Raw genomic sequence first — 16788 nt, 5'->3', positions numbered from 1 at the left:
ATGTCAGAAAATTCTCAGGCTCTTTGATACGGTAGTAGAGATTATCAGTTCGTCAAGTGTTGATGTATGACTTACTAATTAGGTAATGTCTGTAACACAGTATGCCAGGTACTATTAGAATACACACACAAGTTGGTCTGCGTTTTTGCTGTTCACTGAGTTGCCCTTGCTTTTCCCTCAACTGGTTTTTAGGCCTGAGCTGTCACTCAGCAGAGTTGCTTGCTCTAGAATGCTCATGGGCTCTTCTTGTAACTTCTGATCAATTGTAAGACTCCAAATACTTCACACCTGGTGACTGGATCCTAAGCTGGAGATGTTTCTGGCTCTTCTGGCAATATTCTCATGTCTCTTCCTGATCAGTATAGGCTGGCTTAACCTAATCTAATAGTCTCTTTATATGTTTTATGGCTTTTATGCTTCTTACTCAGTACAGATAATTTAACAAGACTTGCAAGCTATTTGCCTTAGCTTTCATTCTTTTACACACACCACATGTAGCCCACTGCCTCTCCCAGCGAAAAAGAATAGCAGTTACCAGTGATGTAAACCCCTGACCTCAATTCTGCAGGTTTTCTGTTTATCTGTTGCAATACAGCAGCATATCTGGGCAAGACTCATGTATTTTGTGAGAAAATGCAAGGGGATTCAGAGGAGAGATTCAGATTACTGCGAAAGCTGACCAAGTTTCTGATACTTTTAAGGTATGTCACAGATGAGATCTTTTCCCTCATTTTTTCCTTCTTTAAAGAGCAAAGGGAAGAAGACTCAGGAAGTTGACTGCCCAGAACAGTACAGTGTATGGATGCCATTGTATATACTCTGTGTGGTTTGGTTTTCAAAAGGTGTTATCAGAGACAAAATGCAGCTGCCATCCAAAGCCTATCCTGAGAGAAGGTTATCAGTAAATCCCTAGCTGTGAATTGTTTTTCAGCAACGATAAATCAGATCGCTCAAGGCAATTTCATTTCCCAGTCTTATTTTGTATGGTAGGTGTGAGTGTTCATCTGGCCTTTCCTCACTAAAACAGTCCAGCCATTGGTACTTTACATTCTCTGGTCATCCAGCTATTTTTGTGAAGACTGTTACTTCCTGCTGTTCCCAGAACGTCTCAGAGATCCAGAATGGTAACTGGATGAGAAAAACACTTTTGCCGTTTGTCATTGTGGATCGCTCCATCAGGAGGCAGATTTCGGGACAGTAAACAAAGAATTTAAGCACATTGTATAAAGCTGCTTCTTGATTTGTTTTTTCCTCTTTGTACTTTGATATGTTGTTCTGTATATGAAATTGTCAAAGATTATTAAGGAACAAATCCTATGAATTTGGACAGACACATTAGGATAGCTATGCAGGTCTCTGTAGTCTGTTGCAGTATGAATTTTCTATATTACAGTTGTCCTTCCATGGATTTTGTTATTCTTGAAAGTGACTTCACACTAAAGTAATTGCTCTGCTTTACCAAGGGTTTAATTTTATTTCAAAAGAGCATTGTTTTTCCTTCAGGACAAAGTATTTGCTTTGGGAGTTACACTGAGAAACTGTAGCTGTATCTTTCCTGTAGTCAGCCTCCAGGTAGTGTACAACTACAAAAGACATTGAGAATTCATCTGACAGCCTGAACTATGAAACAAAAGTTGGAGTCAGAAACTTTGTGAGAGTTTTCGGTATATTTATATCTCATGCAAGAAGTCACTGGCACTTTTGGTCTGGGGAGATCTTTGAAGGAAGTTCCTTTTAACTCTGCCTGAAAAAGCCTGAGCAGTATTTTCCTTTTCAGGAGACTGATGGGTGAAGTGAAACTAAATCAAATGGCTTAGTTCCACTGACTACACAGACCATGGATTTATAGATACATTAAAATGTAGCTGTGGCTTTTTTCCCTTTTCACCAGTCCCTAATTGGTATTTCCCCCACTCCCTTTGTCAGATGCTTTCATGTTGTGGCAGTTGAGATGCATTAGCTTCTTGTGGCCTCCTTGAGTTAGCTCCTCTGACATACCTCTAGAGCAAGAGCTGTCTGTAAGGGTCTGAACTGGTGCTTAATGAAGTGAGAGCGTGTTGCTGCTGTTGTCAGTTGCCTTTTGGGCTGTGTTTAACTGTTCCCCTGAGCTGCACTGCAGACATGAGAGAACGAATATGACATCTTTCAAAGGGCTGGGCGGGGAGTCAGTGGTGGATGTGAGTCTTTCACCACCAGATGAATTGTCTCTGCATGCAGAGCTTCCTTCAGAGTGGATCTCAGTGTCTGTGCTTCTAGGGCTGAAGCTGGCAGTACCAATCACATCTTCACATCTTTTCACTTAGTCTGATTTACATAAAATCCAGTTAAATAATGTTTTCAACGTAGTCCACTGTATAATTGTTACCTTTTATGACAGAAGACAACATTTGATCTGGCTTGCACTTCACATGCTCAAAATAATTTCTCCTAATCCATGGGATGTTTTATTAAAACCTTGGACACCCCAGCTTTTGTGCTGAGACTGAAAAATACTGCAATTTCTTAATATCTCTAGTTGAATTTTACATGATGTTTCTGCTTTTCAAAGCAAGCAGTAGAGAAGCAGGAAATCCCAGGAGCTGTCTGTATTTGAGTTGCTTGGAAATTATTCATTAATGTCTTTCAGGTGGATGGCAAATGTGTTATGAAGTCTTCTGTATCTGCATGCAGGGTAATGAACCAAAACAAGTGCATGGAAAAGATCCCCTCAAGCCTGAATCCTTGAAGAGCAAATAGGTGCCTCTAGGAGCAGTTCAGTCTGTACACAAGGGTGTTTACAGGGGTTATAGTGACACGATGTTGTGGGTACTGTGGTTACAGCCTCTTCAAATCCTTTGTGTAGGCTTATACTTTATCAGAGTGGTTGGAAACTGAACATTTATCATTTTTGTTGTTGTTTGGTTTTTACTAGCATCTTGAAGAGAAATTACCTCCTCCTGGATGAAATGTGAAAGGATTTAATGATTGGATGGGGCAGATAGTCTGAATTAAAGAGGAGCGGTTCGTAGCTTTAAGAGAGATTTGCTATATCTCAGAAAGATGAAGTGCTTTAGCTAGCTCCATGTGGCATGTTGCAGGTTTTTCAGTAACAACTGTCCTTTACAGAAGGAGTCTTCCCACCTTTTTCATTTGCTGTGTTCCTAACCCCTGCATTGTGCACTAATCTTTTATATGGATCACTTTTATATGGGTCACTTCATCTTGCTTGTCACATGCCCAGTATAAAATGAGGATATGTTTGTCAGTCAGATAGTTCAGGTCCTGCTGACTCTCATTTGCAGCCTGCTTCACACCAAATATTGTTCTGTGAAGGCAGCTTTTGTTTTTGTTCTAGTTATTATGTACTTGTAAAGAAATTATTATTAGCTAAGCCTCTGAATTAGGAATGTCATTGTAAGCCTCTACAGCCCCTTCTGTTTCCTACCAGCCTGCCCTTGTGGCATCATCCTCCGTAGGAAGCTAGTTTTGGACACATTACAGTCACACCTGTGTATATTGATAAATGTTTCTTTTGTGGTGTGCTTCAGCCATTTCCTGCAGCGGAACTGTCTTGTTCAAGTTCTACAGCTAGGCTGTTTTCAGCTTCATTTCCTTGAGGTCTTGAGTGTGATGTTATGACTGCCCCTGAGACCTTTCTGGGGCTGCTGGAACAGTTTCTGTTTAAACAGTGGTCAAAGGACCAGTCCTTGGGCTTGTTCAGCTTGCAGCAGGCAATGTGGTGTTGTATTGGTAGTAAAACTTCGAACAGCATTTTAATTTAGTTGCACCAGAGCTTTTCTACAATAGATGTTGATTTTTAGAGTATTTCTGAAAGGGAGCTGGGGCAGCCATCTTTGTTTGCCTCATGGGTGAAGGGAGCTGGGGCAGCCATCTTTGTTTGCCTCATGGGTGAAGGGAGCTGGGGCAGCCATCTTTGTTTGCCTCATGGGTGAAGGGAACTGGGGCAGCCATCTTTGTTTGCCTCATGGGTGAAGGGAGCTGGGGCAGCCATCTTTGTTTGCCTCATGGGTGAAGGGAACTGGGGCAGGCATCTTCGCCTGCCTCATAGGTGCTGTTGCAGGAGTCTGAATTTACCACTGAGTGTGGTATAGTTATTGATGTTCAAGTTTCTGAATTGGACTAAGTGGGTATTGTACACATAAAGAAATGCTGAAGGAGACCTGGACTACCTTTGAATCTGCTAGAGAGCCTGCCATGATGGCCGCTCATCCTCCATTAGTCTGCCAAAGAGATTTCATGCCCTGTGTGCCATGTTGGAGCATCTGGGAGATGTTGGAGAGATGGCATTGCAGTGGAGGAAGAGTTGGTGAGTAATTTTTCCTCATGGATGAGAATGCATAACCTGTGCTAGCACATGTTCACAAGGGGATGGTTGTGGGTAAGACTGCTCTTCATCCTACTGCTACAGCATGGGTTTACACAGACAGGCTGGTGAAGGATGACTCCTCATATCAGGAATGATCAGAGTTGCAGACCCAGCCAGCTGACACTGACGTGTGATGATTAAAATCTCTCAGTGAGATTGATAACATTGGAAAAATGAGGTCACTCTACAGAGTTGTGCCAGATGTAGTCAGAATCCAAAAATACTTCTCCTGCATTGATGAAAGGGAGTAGGAGGAGAGAAGATGGTGGATTTAAAGATTAGTTTGGTAGTAGTGGTCACCAGCTACTAGGAATAGTAGCCAACCTTGGTGTAAGGAGTATAACAGTAATTGTGAAAGGAGCACCTAAGTTACTGCAGATAATGGGCCAGTAGATGAGCTGATGGCCTCTGATCATCATCTTCCTTCTATTTTTCTGCTGTATGCCACACTTGTGTCTGAAGAGTATGTGTTGGTTTGTTTTTTTTTAAGTGATTATGGGTTAGAGATTTAAAATGTATTTCCTGTAATTTCTACATAGATGGACACACTTTGAATTTATTAAAAATTAAAACACGGATTATTGTTTTTTGATTGGCTGAGGTGTCCTGATAAACTTCTTGGGCAATCACCACACCTGACACCTTTCAGAAGTATTGGTAAGAGCTGCAGTCTTAGAAGCACAGCAGAGATTATGGGGAACCAATTAATTCAGTAGATATTAATTAATAAACACTTTTCCTCTGGGGAAAACCTCTTAGCACATCCACTGTTTGGCCCAAGACTACATGCATGCATGAACAGACAGTGCACATGCTTTCCTGAATTGTCACTTGTTATTTCTCTGGATAGGCTTGGGGCTCCTTCCTCTAGACTGCTGTTGCCAGGCTTTCAGAAGAGCAGACTGCAGTTAATGCTTAAGCTGTTTCTCAGCCACCAGTGTTTTTGCATATAACTGCTATCAACACATGCCGGTTTTCACCATTGCCCTGTGATCTGCTCAGCTGAGTCCAGCCAGCTCCTGGCAGTCTGTGGTCTTTGTTTTGAGCACGCTTCATTGGGGGTGTGCATGTGGAATAACTGGCTCTGAATATAGCTGGTTTATGTATTGAAGCATATATGTACACTTGCAATAAGGGGCTGCTGCATGAAGGACTGGTGTATTGTCAGTGCTTTCCTCTTACTATGAAACACCTTCATTTGCATCTGTATGTGGTACTGCACCGACTTGAGCACTGTAGGCTGGATAGTTAATAGTGCAGAGCAATTCAGCTGAATTACAAGCCTCCATTCAATTTATCTTTTTTTTTTTTTTAAAGAAGGCCACTGGTCTGTCATCAAAATCATATAGCTCTAAGAGAGAGAACAGTGAACTCTACTGCTTGTGTTGTATGGTGGTTGACAGTCAACATCTTAAAATCTCGCTACCTGGTCCTGACAATAAATTAGATCCCTTCTGAAACTTTTTTAGTTATAACAAGATAGAAATGGCTTAAAAAAAAAAAAAACTTTGCTACTGACCATTTGAACTTCCTTGAGTGCTGAAACTGCATAATGGTGCTTAGTTCTAGAAGCAGTGAATTTCACTGGTGATTTCTTCTGCTGTGGTGTTGCTGCAGGTGTGAAGGTAATGTTCTTGAAGCAATTCACTCAGTGATTTGTTCTGAAGGGCTTTTTTTTTTTTTAAGCTGTGTAAAATTCCATTAGACTAATTATGTGGATTTGTATTGATATTTGCTTTACTTCCTGCTGAGTATAAAGATAGAAGCCTGTTATTGGAATGCAAATAACCTGTGATAGAAAATCACCTTCATAGCAAAATGTGGCGGTGCTTCAGAGTTGGCAGTGTGCTGAAATGTGACTTTATTGGTAGAGGACTGAACCAGAAATGCTTAACTTAGCTTCCCATTATTTTTGGATTCTTATTCCATGAAGTACTCTCCATTAAAAAATGATCTTATTTCTTGTGATATGTGTGCATCTGTGAAAAAGGAGAAATTTCATCATGAAAGTCTGCAGAGAATACAGAGGCTTTTATCTGATCTTGCTTCCTCTTGGAGAAGTTATGGATATAAAATGCATTTATGATGACAAAGCCCATTTTATTAATTATATCTTTTAAAAAGCAGTAAAAATTCCAAAAGATTTGTGATTTAAATATTCTAATTGAACCTCACAGAAGAAACAGTGAAGTGCCTCTTCAGTGCTTCTTCACCATATGTATTTATATGGCTTTTGCTGTCAGCCTTTCTTTGGGGATTTTCAATACATCATGATGATGAGACAGCTTGACCTTCTCTTGCAGATAAAATTAATAGTGAATTTGACTATTTTCCTCTTTTGTAAATGACTGGCAGAATGAATGGAGGATGGACACAAATACTGTATGAGGAGGTCTGTTCCCCCGTAGTAGCTTTGTGTTTTGCCTTCCCCAGCAGAGTATACCTTCAGAGTTGTGCCGCTTTGATACAATCACAACTGCTTACAACGGGTTGGAGAAAGTAGAGTTTAAATGTCTTCTAAAGAGCAGCAGTATCTGGGTTAGAGAAGGACTTACTTCAGCAGCTTGTCAGAAATTTTCAGATTTTTTAAATGGATTAGTTGAGAATAAAGAATCTTCTATTAAATCTCTGGTCATGTATAAGTTAGTATAATAGAACAGCTGCTGAGTGCTCTGTTTCCCTTTCTCAAGGAAAACTCTGAAAACACATATAAAAAGTGAATAGTCAATAAATAAGGAATTGTTCTGTTATTTCAGAACATTATTTGGTGCTTTAAGTAGTGCTGTGCAGTATTCAGTCACTTCTGGGTTGGTCATGTACTTTTCAGTTTTTTTGTGAAGGACCATCTCTTTCATTAGTAGAATTTAATGTCTGAAGTGGTATAGTCTAATATCACCTATCAAAATGTTCCCAGTCATTTTCAGACACATGTATAGCCTTTTCTACTTAGTACTTGCAGCCTGTATCCTTAGGAAGGGAAATTATTAATCCCTGATGAGTGCAACTGAAATGATACATGAAGTCAGCAGAAATGTTTTTACCCAGCAAGCTGGTGGAGTGTCTTTATAAGCCAGCAAACTGCAGTGCTTTGCAAAATATTACAGATCCAGAAGCACAATGGATTAAGTCTACGAGGTTTACAAAGCTAGGATTAAGAATAGCTGTAATGTCTACTGCTGAGGTTATACAGAGCACATTATGCGGTATCTTTTCTGGGTTTCCAAACACATTTTAGATGTATACTAAGAGCCTGTTATGTTTGTTGGCTTTTCTTAAGTGAATGCTACAGTTATTCTTAGGTTTCATTTAATTTTCTGAATGGAGCTGTGCTCACTTTAAACTGCTTGGCAAAATATTTCCCTGGTTGGTTTTTTTTTTTTGAGTGATCAGAGTTGCTGATGATTCCTTATTCAGAAATTGATTTAATTTCTGCATGTGTGAACTGATAAATGAGGGAAGCTGTAAATACTGGTGTGTTTGGCCACTGTTGACATGGATAATTGAATTAAGTGTAGAATCAGGCTAGTTTTCTGCCTGTGGCGTGTGAAGCGTTCACTGGTGTTTGACAGAATTTGCTGTTTAGATGGATATCTTTGTCTTCCACCCAGATAGCTAGATTGGTACATTTGCTCTTCCTGACATGCGAACTCTCATCCCTTGTAAGCAAGATTTATTAATTTGGCTCCGTCCTTGTGTTGTTCCTGCACTTCCCCAGATTTGTGGCTCAGGGCACTACTCCCCAATCTGCAGCTCATGTGTCAGGTGCTGGGAGGCTGGATGTGGTGTGGCTGGCACGTGAATTCGTGCTGTGGGATATGGGTCGTGATACATCTGGAGTTGTGCTCTTGGGGAAGGTCTCAAAAAAACCCTTCCTGTTCTTTCCTAAATGAGTTGCTCATGCGCTACTATGGAGCAGTTCAGGAAAAATCAGTTCATCCTGAAGATACATAGAAGTATCACTAGGTCACAAGCAAGACATTGTGAGTGTTCACTTGTTTAAAATCAAATGCTGGGCTTGTGTTCAGGTTTCTTACATTTTAGAATCTCTTCCCTATCAGTAAGTACTAGTACAAGATACGGAGCTAACAAGAGCTTATCCACAAAAACATAGTCTAGGCAAAGCACATAAAAAGCTAAAGAATGACATTGTATTGTTTGGAAAGCCTTAAAAAAGAATCTTGATATACTGCCATGTGTGGAGAGAGCTACTATCCATCAAAAGATTTATACGGTGAATTAAAGCAGTGTTAACAGGATGAAATATTTCTTTTGTACTTCCCCCCTCCTTCCCTTTTCCTACCACACTTACTCTTCCCCTTTATGGATTCTGTCTTTTCGTATTTTTAACTCCCCATCCCCTTTCCCTGCCATGCTTTATTGTTTTGTCTTTCCCCTCCCTGGATAGAGTTCATGCATTTTATAATGCATTTCTCTTCTGACCATCTTTTCCTGTTGTGCTCCTGGCTTCCAGCATTGCTTTTCCAACTTTATGCCAAACTGATTATCTTCCATGCTTACATTTTATCTAGTGGTAACTGTTGTACTCTGATCTAACAAGTAGAGCTTTGGGGTGTTACAGATTTCTGTTATTAAGAATATCATGAATGATGGGTTAGTCCTGAGCAGCAAACCTGACTCATGGGCTGAGCAGCACCTTTTTGCAGATATTTTTGTGCTGCTGGGTTCTCTGGGAAGGGACAGCAACAGGGTGAACCCAAAAGCTGAAACCCAAAGAAAAGTTAACCCTGCTAGTCTGTGTTTCTGAGGATGCTTCCAGTGCTGTGCTCAGGGTATAAATCTTGCTGCTGCTAAGTTTGTACTGATTGAGTCTGTCCAACTGTTCAAAAGAAGGTGGGATGACTGGCTGTTGATTCTTTTTGAGGAGTTGGAATTAAAATAAAGCAGCTTAATTTGAACTCTTGAGAAAGACAGCTGTGTGTGTATAGATGGTACAAGGGCTGCTAATGCTTTAAAGAGAACTTTGTTCCTCTAATGCACTTAGGGAGCTTCATGGTAAGCAGCAGTTTATTTCTGCCAAAATTTCAGTAGTGGAAGTGGGTCTTATGGAGGCCGTTCCTTTAATATGAAGGAGAGAAGGCTAGGTCCCTGGTTGCCACATATTCTGCTAGAACAGATGAGAATGGTATATCCTGCACATAGCAAAGGAAGTCTAGCACAGGAGGCTGGTTTGCATGAAAGCAAGGTGGTCACTGTTGTCAGTGTGCATGTAGGGAATTAGGGACTTTGAAGAGTTCTGGTAAAGGTGTAAGTAAGCTGGCTAGAGGCTTACTGACACACCATTTCCTATTTTCAGCCTCAGCTTGGCAGGGCTCTTCTTGAAAAATTAAAGATTCCCTTTTCTGGCAGAAAACCACAACAAGGAAAGGGAGTAAAACACAGCTGTCCTATCCCTGAGTTGAAACAGCAATCTTGCAGCTTGTCTTGCCAGCTGTAGGGAAGTACAGCATTCAGAGCATGAAGCTAGTTTTCTGACTGATGCTCATTAATACCAAGTCCTTAATTTCACCCTGTATGATCTCTTGTTGTTATCTCTGTGTGTTTAATTGAGAAATGGCTCTCTGAAAAGCCCTCTGAGAACCTGTTTGTAAGTGACTTAGATTGCTGGCTCTAGGCCTGTGTCTTGTCTTAATCTTTATCGTATTTGAATTCCATTATGAAGTGCCAAACAAAAGCACATCAGAAATAATAATAAAAAAAAATACAATGTAAATAATTGGTTGGTTGACAAGTGCAATTGGATTTTACAATTCAGATGTTTTAATGCAGAAGTGCTGACTGCATACGCAGTGCCAATAGGAATGGTCACAGTAAGATGGGTATTTTCAGCAAGCACTTAGCCAGAGCTGATGTAAAATGAAAAACAACCAGACACATTTAACTGAGAAATTGAGAGCTATTTTATTTTACTAGTGAAGATATTTACCTCTGGGCAAGCAACTTCCACCTTAGCTTAAATGAATTTTCCGTTCTGAGATTCATGCTCATCATGCTGTAATAGCAGTCCTTGCTAACCTGACTGTTGATATTTAGCATTCTTATTATACACTGAATGGATCCAGTGGTTTTCCATAAATTTTCTAGGTGATAGTGCCTGGATAAATGGCTTTACTTAAAATACTGCTGGCACAGTAGAGAAGGGGATTCGCCATTGCTCACTGGTGGGAGGAGAGGGGACTCCTTAAGCCAAAACCAGTGCTGAGCAGGGAACTTTCATTAGCCAACTTTCATTTTGCCAACCCTGGCTGGCAAAAATCTCTTTATTATATTGAAGTATAATTTGCTGGGGGGAACCCTTCACAAATTTTAAATTATTTGTTCGTAGACTGAAACATCCTTGGGGTAGTGAAGTAGTCAAGTAAGAGTAGTTGTGTGCATGCACACAAGCACATCTCTGTTTTAAGGTTTCTGATTAAATAGAAACATGTTTCTCAAAAACAAACAAACAAAAAATCAAAACAACAAAACCAGGTCCCACTTGTTAAGGGGTCAGCAAAATTTTAGCATGTAAGTTTTTCTTACTTGCACCACTCACAATTGATACTTGATTAAAGTTAAACTAAAATGTGTGTGTGTGTGTCATGTCAGCCCTCAGCTTTCTGACATTGGAACTAATTAAATCTTCATCTGTGAGGCCAGAGGGTTTTCTCACAGCTTTCTTTTACACCTTTAAGCACTTGATTTGTAATCAAATCACCCCTTGACCTTCTCTTAATAGCTTGGGCCTTAGGGCTGGATAAGAGACCTTTCTGATCCTTATCCTTGTCTGTTTTTGTTTTCTGTGCTCTGAGCCCACTGCAGTGTATCCACATCCTTCCACAGCTGTGGTTAGGCGAGCTGAACAGTTGTTCCATGGTAGTGACCATGCAGATGCTAAATAAAGAAGATGAAATGTTATTACTCAGCATTTTACAACAAAAAGAACACGAAAGTGTTCTCTTTCCTTTTTTTTTTTTTAACCCTTATCTTTCTACTGTTTATTGCTAGTTTGATGCTGGCTTAGCAAGTGTACCTGCTGTCTATCAAGTCTGTGTGAGGACTGTCCATGTACAAGTAGGTGTTGTAAGCTCAGTCTCAGGAAATAAACAGAGAACGTGTGAAGTAAACAGACTACTGGGGAAAAAGAGCCATTTGTGAAGTCTCTTGAGTAGTAGAAATAACATGGTAACTGCATTGCGCTTGAGAAAATTGTCTTTCTACTGGAATCTCTTCCATCTGGAAGATTTACAGCAAATGAAGTGGCCTCTGACTTTGTTGGCTTCTTTGTGCCTTTTGGTGTTCAAATGGTCTTGCAGTCATCCAAAGACCTCCCGCACAGTTTCTTTCCTGCTGTCACATTTTTGGTCTCTGGGCTTACATAATACTAAGAGCCAGGCCTCTGTTAAAAGCTGCTCATACATTTCCTGCTACATGTTGTTTAGATGGTGGCTCCTGGTGTGGAGATTGCATGGGAGGGAAGGGAGCAAAATGCAGATGGAAAAGTAGAATGTGATTTAACATGGGTGATCTCCTGAGGAGCCATTTGGACTGAAGCAGTCTTGCTTTTTTGATGCCAGGCAAACCTGCTTTGGTGCTTAATAGCGAGCGACATTGACAAGCACATTCCTCATGAGATGGGTGGTTAGATTTATTGTCAATCACTTTGTATTCCCTAGATTGAGAAATAATTTATTTAAGAAACAGCTTTCTTGGAATGAAGGCTTAAAAATTCATCAGTGATGCATTTGTTCTGTTTCCCTTGAGATTATAAATTTTTTTTTGTTGTTTCTTTTTGTGTTGTGGTGGCGTATTTTGCTACAAAAAGTGTTTTTGTTGTGTAGTTCAGATATAAAAGCAAGATTGTGCGTGGGTGAGGAGATTAGTTAATTTAACACTGATTTGATATGGCTGCTAGGACACCCAAATAGTGTTCTACTCTTGGTCATAGTTCTAAGTATGCAGAGATGGTTTACATCTGCCTTGAAGTTAAAAAGCAATTCTTTAAGGTAGTTTTGTAGCAGCACAAGTAGGGTTGCACGTGTTAGCCTAGAACTGACAGGCTGGATCTGGCAGGTTTGGGTTTAACACAGTATAGTCATTTGTATAAGTGGCTGGGGGGAGAGTGTGGGACACATGGACTGCACAAAGAAACTTGCCAAACTGACGGCTCTTTTTTTTGTTTTAGATGAAGGACCTAGCTTCTGACTCCTATGTGCATGTAAGTTTGGGGGCTTGATATATCTAGTAATACATGCATCAGTTTCATTTATGATCCAAACCCTGTGGGGCCAAGAAGATTTGAAAGCTGAATGTGTCTGTCTTGCAGAAAGGAGCGTACAAATGAGTCATCCCACACCACCCTTAATTGCCAGCACTGCAGAGGGAGCAGGTGGAGATGAAGGAAAAAGCTTGCTGGAAAATTGTAATCCATGATGTAACCTCAGCCCACTATGAATCTCCCTTATTTAGCCTTGGTTAGTTCATCTGAAAGAGTCCAGAGAGGAAATAAGTCAGATCTGTTCTGGGTTTGGTCAAAGATTAGGCATGCAGATTTGCATTGTTTTTGCCTTTGGGAGGTAGTTTTGGCAAATCACAGTCAACTCTCTGTACAAATCTTGGTGAGAAACAGTCATTTCCTGCTCATTTAGTATGGTTTCCTAGCGGGCAAACTTTCCAGATAAATACTAGCCATGCTTTTGATAGCTAAGAGAAACAGGGTTAGTCCTGATGCTGTGTGTGCCAGGAATCCTTTCTCTTCTGCCTGTATCATTTTAATATTAAAAATAATGGCTTGGGTTTCTATTTTACTACTTGATCTTGCTTAACCACCAAGGGAGAAAAACAGCTGGTGACTAAGACACTGAATGATGAATTGTGATACCCTGCTCCAGTTCTAGGTTCTCTCACAGACTTCTTACCTCAGGGCCCTGAGGCCTAGGTTCATCCCCCAGCTTTTGTGCTATCTTGAGGTGATGCTATTTCCCTGCAGAATCGGTGGCAAGAGTTGGATGTGTCCAGGGAAGTGATTTAGTCTGTGCAGAATCTGAACTGTCTCATGAAACTCCTATCCTTTTTGACTAAAGAGGAAGAATTAAGTTATTGTACATTTAGATACCTTGCTAAGGTGCCTGAAGGTGCTAAGATGCTGTGAATTCAAATCTATTATACATCCATTTCCCTACCTGGAAGATGCGTGTCCTTACTCAGATTTAAGTATGTATTATCACAACTGTTGAAGTTGACTGAGGTGTAATGTCCTGGCATCTTTGGTTAACACCCAGTCAATCTGAAAAGCAGGGCAAGGCAATACAGAGCCCTGAGAGATGCCTTGTCAAAGTGACAAATTGCCCTTTCTGACTCAAAGGACCAGCTTGCATGGCAGAGCTAAGTAGCTACTGGAGAAAGGGGAGGAGAGCATGGGAAAAATACCTTATTTGTTCAGGCCTTCCCATGTATTTTTTGTTCTTTGTTGGTCTGAGTTGAAGTCCTTTGTTTTCCTTCATCTGAAACAGCAGCAGGTTGAGAGGAGCAAAGCCTTTGGGATTCTGCCTCTCCCACTTCTCATTCTTATAAACTGTTTACAATCTCCTTCAGTTTTCTAGCTTTGTATGGAAAAGTTCAGTGGGTCAGCTTTCCCTTTAGCTTCATCCATCATTCTAGTCAATTAGAAATAGTTGAGGGCCAATTGCCCGGTCTTCCATTAACTGAGACACTTCAGATTGTTTAAAATAGCATAAAAACCCTCTTTGTTGACCATTGGGCAAGCACTGTGGATTCCCCTGTTGACGGGCAGTTACCGCGTGGCTGAACAGAACCCCAGTATGTCCTGCAGTACTTGAGAGATGAATATTACTACTACAGGCCTTGTCTGGGTTTTGATTCCTTCTCCTTCACCTCTGCCTCTTGCTCCCCCTCAAAGGTGTGATGCCTTCAGATGGTGAATTACCATGCCTGCTTGCAAAAAAAGCTGCTCTTTGTGGCTTTTCAAAACTTCTGTAGTTGAGGGTTTTTTTCAGTTGCTGAAATGTTCCTTTTTAACCTTGGTGCTTTAAAAGCTCTTGGCATCATTTGTTAGTTGCTTGTCGTGTGTGTTTCTAAAGGACAAAGGAAGTGTGTAAGTGTTCAAGAAACAGTTAGTGCATTGTGGTGTGTGGCTGAGTTCATTCTGGTATCCCATGCCAGGACTGCCTGCTTTCATTGAGAGCTAACATTTCCCTTATGTTCTGGACTGACCAGCCTTAGGGTAGAGCTTGTGTGAGAGCTCCAACAGAGAGCTAGAAGCTTGTCATAGGTTAATGTGTTTGGGTTCACACTGAAGTGAGCTGAATCCATTGTATATATACATATAAATATACATTTATATTTAAAAAAACATTTTGTTTAACCTAATGTTTAGCGAGGGAAGTAGGCTCACTAAGAGGAAATCAGTTTATCTACAGCAAAGTATGTGTTTATGTATTTCCCATCTTAAAATCATTGTGTCTTAGAAACACTCCTTTCAGTGTTGCCTAGGTTTCAGGATGGGCTGGTCTCTTTGGCTTTAATTGTTTTGGAGCCATTTTACATGGTTGTGCCAGTGTTTAATCCCAGCTGTGCCACAGTGGTTCCTCTGGTTATGAAGTTTGGTAGGTCTGACACCACCTGTGCTTGGTGCTGAAGAAGACCAGGACCTTGCTGCACTTTCGAACTTGAGGAGTGCAGCAGTCTTTGAACGTAAGGCCTCCATGTTCTTCCTTCTACTTGCAGTAATGCAAGTAAGGCTGCTTGTAAGGGCTTACCTGTTTCTGTGTTCCTGAAGCATGATTTAAAAACAGGCAATGTCCTGTACAGCAGCCCTTCAGATGATACAGGCTCAGTGATGTGCATATGATGGCTTAGATTCCAGCTGTTGCGCTAGTGAGGTGCACAGAAAGTTCTCTGGACAAATCCAAGGCAGAGAGCACAAAAGGTGACTTCAGGCTGTGGTAAAAGAAGAGGGCGCTGAAAAGGCAGAAGGATGTGATAGCAGATGGATTTGATTTGAGAGCCTTCAGATGCTGGGGAGCTGGATCTTTTACTGGGGAAAGAGCTGCTGCAAATACACCAAGTTCAACAAATTTCACTAGTGACTTGTTCCTCTTTGATGTCCTATTGGGATAAGAATCTGGTGCAGATCTCTATATGTAGACTGTAGGTGTTTTCTTGGAAGACTTACCTTTTTCATCTTTCTTACTTCTCCACATGCCTACAGCAAGTAAAGTAATAGCTTGAGGATATGACTGAACTGGAAGTGCAGACCTGAGCTGGATGGAGACCAGGGGACGGAACATCAGCCCCAAGATTTGACTCTGACAAAAACAATGTTTGCCTGCTTTGCACTTGCAAATAATCTCATGCTTTTCAGAGGCTGAAGCCTTAATAAGTAATTTAAACAAAGAGTAGGCGGAGGAGAGAGATTCCACATCTAATTCAATTAACATTGTTGTCCAGTGCCATTAATTATATCTAGACTTGTATGTTTCACAGAAGTTGATACACTTGAGCTTTGTCTGCACTGGGGTCAGCTGAGGATAAATATGTCCATTGGCATAGAATCCAGCCTTTGTGTTTTGCAAAAACCTTCAAATTTGGTATCTGACAGTAGCCTGGAGTAAGCAGTAACATTGAATAGCCTGCATTGCAATCTACTGAGCAAAGGGTAACTCTGGGAGAATGATGATTTGATGTACATGATTTTAGTGTCTTTGAAGAGGGACTGTTTTAGTGGAAGTGGTAGTCTCCTCTGATTTTATATTGTTTCTAGACTATTTTAAATTATTTCATAGACAGAAAATAAAGAACTTTGTTTACTGTCTTAAAGCAGGATGTCTGATCCTCCTGGGGGAGGTTATTCTTTAATTTAAAAAGGTATAAAATAGCTACTTTGATGGAAATACAACTCTAGGAATTGAAATGGTGATGATTATAGAAGCTGTAGTTTTCTAATGCAAAATAAGCCCTAGGAGATGTGCCCTAAATGGTGTATCACTCTTGTTTTTTAACAAAACAAGAATTACTGTTACTTTATTATTTTTGCTTATTTTACAAGGTTTGTAGCTGTTTCATTTGCACTTAACTTTTACAGGCTGGGGATAAATTGTTGTTTTGGTTTTTAAATAGCGATGTTTGAGATGCAGGCACAGATCAACAGGATAAGATTCATTTGGTACTCATAAAAGCAGGGAGAAAAGTCATGACTACTGACACTATGAAATACCTGTATTGGAATCTGTTCTCGTAATTTGATGGTGTTTTGGAAGGAGCCAAAGGTTATTATTTGAAAGAGACCTCATGGGTAATGCTTATTAAAGGAGGGGGGGGAAAGTTATCAACTTGAAATGTGTGCGCTTATTCCAAGAGAACTCCTGCTGCCCTTTTGGGAGGGCTGTGAGGCCCTAAGGGCACTA

General features: G+C 40.5%; 1 protein-coding gene across 8 annotated transcripts in view; it reads left to right on the top strand.

Moving 5' to 3' along the window:
- Positions 1-16788, top strand: part of ARVCF (ARVCF delta catenin family member) — a 278579-nt gene that overhangs the window by 163303 nt on the left and 98488 nt on the right. The window contains exon 1 of one of the 8 annotated variants that reach the window (XM_031047773.2): positions 12553-12581. The exons of the other annotated variants lie outside the window; for them this stretch is intronic. The gene's annotated coding sequence lies outside the window, so the exon portion shown is untranslated. Of the gene's footprint in view, positions 1-12552; positions 12582-16788 lie in introns of those variants that run through there. 8 annotated transcript variants of the gene reach the window in all.

This window comes from Melopsittacus undulatus, chromosome 12, assembly GCF_012275295.1.
Source record: "Melopsittacus undulatus isolate bMelUnd1 chromosome 12, bMelUnd1.mat.Z, whole genome shotgun sequence".
Classification (NCBI taxonomy): Eukaryota; Metazoa; Chordata; class Aves; order Psittaciformes; family Psittaculidae; genus Melopsittacus; species Melopsittacus undulatus.
This window is presented reverse-complemented; position numbering and strand designations above follow the sequence as displayed.